The sequence below is a fragment of the Bos indicus x Bos taurus genome, chromosome 4 (genome assembly GCF_003369695.1).
Source record: "Bos indicus x Bos taurus breed Angus x Brahman F1 hybrid chromosome 4, Bos_hybrid_MaternalHap_v2.0, whole genome shotgun sequence".
Classification (NCBI taxonomy): Eukaryota; Metazoa; Chordata; class Mammalia; order Artiodactyla; family Bovidae; genus Bos; species Bos indicus x Bos taurus.
The window spans coordinates 44,713,490-44,723,130 of record NC_040079.1 but is presented as its reverse complement, the minus strand read 5'-3'; the positions used below and the strand labels follow the sequence as shown (position 1 = coordinate 44,723,130).

The window sequence follows — 9,641 nt, the reverse complement described above, 5'->3', positions numbered from 1 at the left end:
ATTCTGTAGTTCAATAGTTATTTAGTAAAATGGGGCACATCCATTTGATGAAATATTGTACTCTGATTAAAATGGTCATTCTTAAAACTGCATAACAGAACCTTTACGGAAATACATAATATACATACAATAGTCACCCAATTTAAATGTATTCAGTTAACTTTTTTTAAAAGATGTATTTGTTTACTTATGGCTGAGCTGGGTCTTCGTTGCTGCATGTGGGCTTTTTCTGGTTGTGGTGAGTGGGGCTCCTTGTTGGGGAACAGGAGCTCTAGAGCGTGTGGGCTCAGCAGTCGTGACGCACGGGCTCAGGTGCTGTGTACCATGTGCAATCTTCCCCGAACAGGGATCAACCCATGTGCCCTGCATTGTCAGGAAGGTTCCCAGCCACTAGACCACTGGGGAAGCCCTAAACGTGCAGAGTTAACTTCTAACACATGCATAACAGTTGTGCAAGCATGACAGTCCAGTGTGGGTTCCCACTGCCCTCAAATTCCCTCATGACCCAGCTGTTCCTCTCCTGGGTCTATACCCCAAGGAAACGAGAACAGGTACTGAAGAAAAAACTTGTTCGTGAAGGGCCACAGCAGCACTGTTTACAACAGGGAAGATGTGGAAATAACTCAGCTGTCCATCAGCTGAAGAACGGGTGAAAACTGTTGTATGTTCACACAGTGGAATATCATTCAGCCCTAAAAATGCATGAAGTACCAGCACGTGAAGCAATGTGCCTGAGCTTCAGAACATTATGTTGATAAAAGAAGCCAGGTGTAAGAAATCACATGTTATAGAACTGTATTCATAGGAAGTGTGCAGAATGGGCAAATCCACAGAGACAGAAATGGGGTCTGTGCTGCTGAGGGCTGAGGGAGGGGGAAACAGGAAGTCACTGCTTACGGGCACAAGCTTTCCTTTCTCGGTGATATAAAGAGTTCTGAAACTAGAGAGGGGCTCTTGTTACATAGTGTTGTAAAGGTGCTAAATGCCACTGAACTGTACACTTAAAAATGGTTAGCCATGTTAATTTTACCACAATAAAAAACAATAGCCATAAATGAATGGCTTTTTGTAGCCTTTTGAGAAGTAGAGTGATACAGTGGAAAGAGCTAAGATTTTAGATGTAGGATAATTTGATTACCACTCTGCCACTTTGTCTCTCTGTGACTTGGGCAAACCTCTTGGAACTGGTTTCCTTACCTGAAATATATGGTAAGTCAGTGTTTCTGGGTGGATGAAATGTAAGCACAGATGCTTCGCTTACTTTGAGATGATGAGTAAGACTGGTTTTTTGGAGGAGGAGTGGGAAAGGAGGAGAAGAAAGAAGGACCATGAAGAGTGTACAATGAAAAGAGCAAGACAGATAGGTGTTCTCAGTGATTATGTATCTCACAGCCACCAAGTGCTGGGCCTGCCCCTCACTTCCATCACCCTCATCCCCAGCTGTGTTACTTTGGACAAGTTGCTTAATTTTTCTGTCTGAGTTTTCTAAAGACTAAAGTTGTAATGATGAATGAGGACTGGCTAGGCAGTGCTGGTGTTGCTGGTTCCTGGTGTGCTTGTCTTCAATAAGGAAAGAAGGAACATGGTTGTAAACTTGATAATCTCTGGGGGTGGTGTTTTTTTTTTTTTTTTCCTTTTCATTTTTCAAACTGTGATTAAACTTTTCTGTAACATTTTAGAATTATACTCTGGTTGGTGGTCACTGATCTCTTTGGAAGAGCTCAGAGCTCACAGAGCCCTTTTGGACCCCATTAAAGAGCCACCTGCTCTCAGAATGGTGTTGTGAGGATTCACCCAGACTGTGGTCTCAGTGACTGTCTGACACAGACCTGGAAGGGAGCACAGAACATTAATCTGCAGATTACAAGTTTGGGCTCCACCGCTTTTAGACCTCAGATCCTCCAAGTAAAGGAGGAGATTCTTGGCAGGCTGCCATGGCATTGTACTAGGGTGGAGTAAGAATGTCCCATGCAGTGTGTGGGACGTACTTATACCAAACAGTATTTGTTGCTCGTTTATTTACTTATTTTTTCGCTGCAAAAACCTTTATTGTTTCCATTTTGTCCAAGGCTTGAGAGAGGTCTTGGGGGTGTTAAAAAGCTGCCTAGTGGCTGTAGAGATGGACTTCAGGAAGCCCTGACATTAGCGGGGGGCTCCTCAAAGGCCACTGGCCTCAGAGGCTCCTAGTCATGCTTGAGGGTGAACCATTTGAAGAGATATGCACCCAACCCAGCCTGGGGACCAGCCAGACTGCAGAGGTTGGTCAAGTGGTCACCCAGCTTCTTGATGAGTTTCATCTCCTCACCTAGGAAGTGGTTCTCCAGGAAGTCACAGAGGTGGGGGTCTGCACTGGCAAAACCCAGGCCACGCAGATCCAAAAAGGCCTGGTTCAGATTCTTCTCTATGAGAAGGGCAACATCCATAGCATCCTGGGTTTTACCCCACTCATCTTGAGATGGCTTCTACACGTTCAGGAAGAGGGCATGGCTGCTGCACTGGCTTTGCATTTGCAAGAGATGCTTGCCGCCCTTGCACTTCTCCTTGGCCAATTTGTGGAAAAAAGTGGCCCACACCCTTCCTGAGTCACATCGTCTTGGTCGAAATAGAAGCCCAGAGACAGGTAGGTGTAGGAGTCCCCAGATGCTTGTTGACCAGGTGGTTGACGGCGGCCTCCACCTCAGTGGAATAATTCTGAGGAATCTGGGACTAGTGGTTGATCATTAATCAGGAGTTAAGCTCAAAAAATTGTGGCTGGTCCCGGTAATCATGGACAGCAGAGTAGCTGATGCCAAAAGTTGCCACTGGAATAAAGGTTGGGGGATGGTCAGAGGCTGGAGAAAGGGGCATCCCTGGGCCTGTTCCATCCAAGCACTGCTGAAGCAAGAGACAAATGCCTAGGACCGCACCTCCTATGGCTCATTTAAATTCAAGTTTAATGGGCCCTCCTGAACTCTCCCTTGCTGACTCTGGTGACCCTAATGGGCTAGAGCTGAGGTTGGCATGGGTGTGCGTAGGTTAAAAGGCAGCTGCTGTTTTGGGCCCAATTCCAGGTCCACACACAGGAACTCCTAGGGGCGCAGGCTGACTTGGCCTTCCCACCTCTGAATTTCCTGAGCCCAGGGGCCATGGCTTGATGCAAACTAAATGTTGAAGAACCAGCAGAGCCCCTGGCATTTAGAGTGTCGAGACCAAAAAAAGAGGAGGACAGGAGAATGGAGGAAAGAGGAAGGAAGGAAGGGAGGAGGGGAGCAAGCAAGGGAAGAAAGAAAGGAAGTGGGAGGGAGAGAGCAGACCCTTCTGCCCTTTCAGAGCATCCATTAGCTGGGAGACAAGGTCACAGGTTCCAGACTCATGTCCTTTGGGGACCATCGTTGAGAGAATGCTAGTGAGAAAGTTGGCATCCGAGAAAAGGAACCACACGGCAGGTCACCTTTGTAGAGGCTTGCTGAACTCACAGGAAGCAGGCATTTGATTCCTGGTGGGATGTGGGACTGAAATGCTCGTTTGTGAACATGGAGCTGGGGGATCCTGAGACCCTGCCAGCTGTCCTGGTGAGCCAGGTGCCTTCTGTGGGTGGCCGTGGAAGGAGCAAGGTTTTGAGGAAGGCAGTGTTTCCTAAGTGTTTTTTTTTTTTTTTTCTGTTTTGGTTGCACTGCATGGCTTACAAGATCTCAGTTCCCCAACCAGGGACTGAACCCAGGCCCAAGCTGTGGAAGCATGGAGTCCTAAGCACCAGCAAAGTCCCCTAAGTGGGGTTCCTGCTGCTTCTATTTGTGCTGCCCATGTTGGCCCCAGAGCCAAGCACCCTGTTGGCACCAACTGCCCCACTGCCCGCCTCATGGCTTCCTTGCTCCGAGAGGAGGTGGGACTGGGGTGTCTGAAGCCTGATACTGTCACCTGGAAGAAAGTTAAGAGGGGTCTTCTTCAGATAGAGAATCTGGAATTTAATCTAGCTGTGGGACAGTAGAGGCAGGTGCACTTGGCTGTTAGCAGATGTGAAGAGGCTGCCGGGAAGGCATGTGAAGAGCCCACATAGGCACCCGGGCACCCTTGAAACAAAGGGCATGGATCCCAGGGCATGGCTGCCCTCTCGGTCAGCCAGCCCAGGGCTGCCTGCTTCACGCCTCTGGTCCCAGCTGAGGCTTAGTGGCATCCTTTCCAGCTCCAACGAGGCCCGGCCTGGAGGATGAGATGGGCCACTCAGCGTTAGGGGAGAAATAAATCATGTTCCTTCTTTCCAGACACCAGCAACTCCATGAGATGAGCTGTTCTCGTCTTCTAGATCAATTGTGACTTAGAGCTGGGCTTCTCACTCTACCACCCTCCCACCTTCTCCTGTGCCTGGTCCATGTCAGTATTTCACACTGTCTGCTCTGTTTTTTTCCAATGACTGTGTCTGACAACCTGCAATTCCTCTGGATTCTGCAGCCCCGTTCTGTGGATGCTGTTCTTTCCTCTAAAATCCTGGCTCTTTTCAAACGCTCTAGCTCCATGGTTCTATAACCTCTGCCTCCCTGAGTGTCAGTCTCCCAGCCCCCGGAGCCCAGGCTGTTTCATGGCCTCTGATAACCTGAATGCTGTCTCAGAGTCCTTCTTCTGGTGGAGGCCCCTCCAGCTGTGTCTGGGCTTGGCCATGTCCCTGTGGGGCCATGCCATGGGGCCTCTATTGGGGTGGTGTGGCACTCATTGACTCCAAATCAGATTTTCCTTTGGTATTTCGGGGGAGGGAGTGGTGTGCTGTGTCGAAGGTGAGAATTTGGGCCCTGCCCCCGGTGCCAACCAACTGCGTCCAGGCCTTGGGAGGGTGTCTCTCCCCCATGGACTGAGTTGGGTGACGTCCAGACGGCAGGTCCTCCCGGCTCCTGGGCTGGGCCACCCGTCCTGCACCAGGTATGCCCCCTTGTCCCCTGGCCCTGGGGCCTGGGCCCTGCTGGCTGCCAGGGTTTTCTCTTCATTACTTTCATAGGACATTGTCCTTTCTTGTGTCAATGGAAAAAATCAGTAGATCTAAGAAAGAAATGGAAAATTTTATTTGAGCCAGACTGAGGATTATAACACGGGAACAGACTCTCAGAAAGCTCCAAGAACTCTTCTGCCTGTTAGAAGTCAAAACACAGTTATGTAAGTTTTTGAGACAGAGGGCTGTGTACTACATGATGCATTATTGACAATTTGCACCGTCCAGATCTCCTTGAACAAAGTGATGGTGGGTCATGGGTCACCATGGCCCCTTACAAGGTTAAGAAGGAAGGTTCTCTCCTAAGGGGTTTGATCAACGCAGATGCACAACACACACCAGAGGTGAGGGAGGAGGCCCAAAGGGGCAAAGAAAAATTTGTTTAAATTTTTTTCATCTTGCCATAAAACATGAATTTTATTTCACCAACTGTTTCTGAAGTAAGCTAGTACTTTTAGTAGCAAAACCCCTCCTTTGGGGCTGCTGCATATTCTCAGTGGCTCCCCTTGTGCATTCTCTACCCAGAGGTTGCACCTGGGACTCAAATCCCCAAAACCGAGCAAGTTGCTCACCTCTTCTGTGGGCGCAGCGTCAGTGCTGGGGAGCGCTGCTCACTGGCCGTCTCGGCGGGGAACAATGGGGTTTTTGAGTGTTGTTGCCTGTGAAGTATCACACCTCAGCTGGACCGCTGACCTGCCCTGGAGGCTTCGGCATGGTTTCCCTCAGTCCTTGTCTGTAGAAGATGAGTCTGGACTATTTGATCTGGGCTGTGTGTTCTCATACCCCTCGATGTGTAGGGAGAACTGATGTGAAGGTGTGTGCAGCAATTTAAAGCTTTGCCCACAGTTGCCGTGTGTGTGTGTGTGTGGGCGGGGGGCAGGTAGAGTTGAAGAGATACACACCAACAAGCAATTCAGTTCCATCACCCTGTCCCCACAGACAGCATCAGACCCCAGAAGACTGCCCCCTCCCCCAGCTCAGACTCCAGTGGAAACTTCAGGTTGTCACCTGTGTTTCTTCTGACCAGTCTGCTCCAGGGAGGTCCCCATGACCCCCCTCCTCAGGTTTGATTAACTTGCTAAAGTGGCTCAGAGGGCTCAGCGAAACATTTTACCCACTAGATAACCAGTTTATTGTAAGGGGATATAACTCAGGAACAACCAGAATGGAGAGATGCAGGGGGCAAGACATGGGGAAGGACATGGAACTTCCATATTCTCTCCAAATACCCTACTCTCCCCAAATCTCCCTGTGGTCATCTACTGGGGAGCTCCCTGAACCCTGCCTTTCTGGATTTTTCTGGAGGGTTCATTACATACGCAGGATTGATTAAATCATTGGCTACTGCCAATTGATTGATTCCCCAGAGGTCAAGGGAGATGGAACTGAAAATTCTAACCTTCTAATCACAGGACTGGCTCCATTGGCAACCATGTTCCATTCCCAGAAGCTTTCCAAAGTCACTCCATTAACATAAAAAGAGACACCTATTGCTTTCTTCACTTAGGAAATCTCAAAGTTTCTAGTGCCAGAGATGGAGACAAAACCCAAATATACATATATATATATATATATATATATATATATGAAGAGGGCATGGCAGCCCACTCCAGTATACTTGCCTGGAGAATCCCATGGACCGAGAAGCCTGGCAGGCTATAGTCCATAGGGCCGCAAAGGGTCAGACATGACTGAAGTGACTTAGCATGCTTGTATATATATGTGCTGTGTGCTGTGCTCAGTCACTCAGTAGTGTCTGACTCTTTGGGACCCCATGGACGGTAGCCCACTAGGCTATCCATGGGGATTCTTCAGGCAAGAATACTAGAGTCGATTGTCATGCCCTCCTCCAGGGTATCTTCCCAGCCCAGGGATCAAACCCAGGTCTCTCTCATTGCAAGCTGATTCTTTACCATCTGAGCCACCAGGGGAGCCCAAGAATATTGGAGTGGGTAGCCTATCCCTTCTCCAAAGGATCTTCCTGACCCAGGAATCGAACTGGGGTCTCCTGCATGGCAGGTAGATTCTTTACCAGTTGACCTACTAGGAAAGCCCAGGCATATATATATATATATATATATTTATGATTATACATATATAATAATAAATATACATATATATATGTATAATATATAATCACAGTGTCACACAACTCCAGGGCCATGAGTGGAGAAGTCCTGGAGTGGATTGTCCACAAATCTCTGAGTTTCTCCATGTATTCAATTCCATTTTAGGGTAAATTGTTTCTCTCTTTTGTGCATGTTTCTCATAATGAACCAAATTCTGTAAAATATGATTGCTTGGCTCTGTGGAACTTGACATTTCTAGAAAATCATGTCACTCCCCAGTGAACCATCAAAAAAGATAAATCCTACTTTTTCTTACCGTACAGACATTTTTTTCATGTTTTCTGCCCTCTCTTCTCTTACTCAGAAAACAGATATTTCTTAAAAGCCACCACGCTGTGGTATTTTCCTAAACAAGTGCCTGTTATAAGATGGTAGAACTTTCTATCATGGGATAAAAACCTAGAATTGGCCATAGCGAGGGAAAATGTTTGACCCGTTTTGGGATCTGTTTTTTACAAGCTGTTTCTGTGGCTGGTGATACAGTCCATGGAGTCAGTTACAATCACTTCTTCCAGGGTGGGGGGAGCCTGCCAAGACAAGGCACCTTCCAGGGACAGCCAGGCTGCCTGGCTTTCTAAGCAGCTGTGAGGGGTGCCCAAGCGGACCACATCACGAGGGCTGCTCGGAGTCGGGGTTCACTGGGATCGGGTTAGGATGCTGTGTTCCTCCACCACCACCAGTGATGTAATAGAAGCCAGGGAGACTGCTGCTCAACAGAAGCTGACTTCTCACATTCCATGTTCCCGGGGGACTGCCACTCTGTCCTGCCAGCTGCAGGTCAGCCGTGACGTGGCTTGATCCTCCTGGCCCCCGCCCGTGACTTTTCTGCATCCTCGGTCAGGGACGGGGCCTCCCTTTTTCCTCGGATCTGGAACATCCTCTTCTCATAGCAGAGGGAAAAGAAGGCACCAAACATCAAGTTGAATGCTTCCGACAACATCAGCTTGAATCTGGTCCCCTACCGCACCTGCTCCCATCCCAGCATTCCTGGCAAATCCCAGGAGGAGAGCACCGCTGGGCCTGGAAGCACGCGGCATTTAAGAGGCGAGACACTGACCCATGCGTGGCCGTGGGCCGTGGGTCACAGTTTCCTTGCACAAGCAGGGCCAACTAACTGGGACCAGGATACAGGCTCCCATGTGGTCTTTTAGGTGCTGATGGCAAAAACCCAACCTCAACCAGGCTGAAAAAGGAACACAAAGGAAGCCAGAGGTACAGAAAGAAAAGCAGAGGGTCACCGCACTCCAAAGTCGCTCTGCTTCTGCAGGTCTGACCAAGAGTTAATGACCCAGCCTCCACACTGGGTGTCTAAAGGCAGTCTCACCTTCACTGCACTGACTCTGTCCCCTCTCGAGCCGATGGCCACCAGCCCAGCCCACATCTTCTCAGAATCAAGCTTGCTCCAAATCAGAATCGCTTTCCCCAGGAGCCCAAAGTCTTTTTGCTTCATGTTGAGTCAAATCAGGGTCACCCTTCCTGCATTCCCCCTGGGGTCAGAGGATTGCTCTGATTAGCCAGGTCTTAGGCCGCACTGTTAGAATCAGAGGGACAGGAAGAGGGGACGATGAGTCCAGAACCCAAACTTTCTTCTTAGTCGCTGGAGTCTGTGACCACTTTGAGACCAGGCAGATCACTCCTGGTGGATTTTATAGCCAATATAAATAGTATATATTTGCACTGGTGACTAAAAGGCTCAGAGTCAATATTTTCCCTCCAATTTTATTTTGAATTGTGCAACCCTCATGGAGCTCGGTTCCATGTGACCACCGCTCATGTCCATCAGTCATCCCAGCCGTCCCTTCTGATGTCCTCCTGAGCACTGCCCAGTGCTCACCCACCATCTGGGACCCCATAAAGATACTGGTGCTTTGAAAATTAAGTCAGATGATTGTACACTGGAAATGCTTTTGTTTTCTTCCTTTGACCATAAGCAAAGGATATTTTCTTAAGGTAGTTTTGTCCCTTTTAAAAGAATAAAAGAAGTGTCCACGAGGTTATAGAGAATTCTTTATTTTAGACTTCTAAAGTCTCATGGGGAAATTGACAGTTCTTCCACAGTTTCTCTAGTCCTAATCTTGAATACTGTCGGTGGAGAACAGAGGTCTGAGGCCACTCGAATAACAAGATTTAATTGTGGAGGAAGAAAGGGAAAGGAAAATAAAAAACCATACACAACAGTGCTGTCAGTGTAACCAAGGTCTGTGAGTACCAACAGGAGTCTCAGACAGCCCCTGGTGGTTACCACCAGAGCTTCTGGAGCCCCTGAGGAAGGCAGGCAGGGGTTCCCCCGCCCTCGACGGCCATTCTCTGAGAGAAGCTGTTTGCTCGTCTTTATTTTCCCAACACCCGGTATGATCCCTGGTACAGAGTGGGTGTCGGGCAAATGTTGGAATCAATGTTACTAACCCAGCGCCTGTATCAGCCCAACCCCAACTCCACCTCTTTCCCTGTCTAGTGCTTGTCCGTCACTAAGACCCCGATTATACTCCTTGTTTGTCATCTGTTTTCTCCAGAAGAGAGTAAACTCCTGAGGGTGGAGTTGGCTTTGCTTCTTA

At 48.6% G+C, this 9,641-nt stretch overlaps 1 pseudogene; it reads right to left on the bottom strand.

Annotated features, from left to right (window-relative positions):
• Window positions 1–1,831: 1,831 nt before the first annotated feature.
• On the bottom strand, window positions 1,832–8,536 carry LOC113890901 (annotated as a pseudogene).
• Window positions 8,537–9,641: the final 1,105 nt, after the last annotated feature.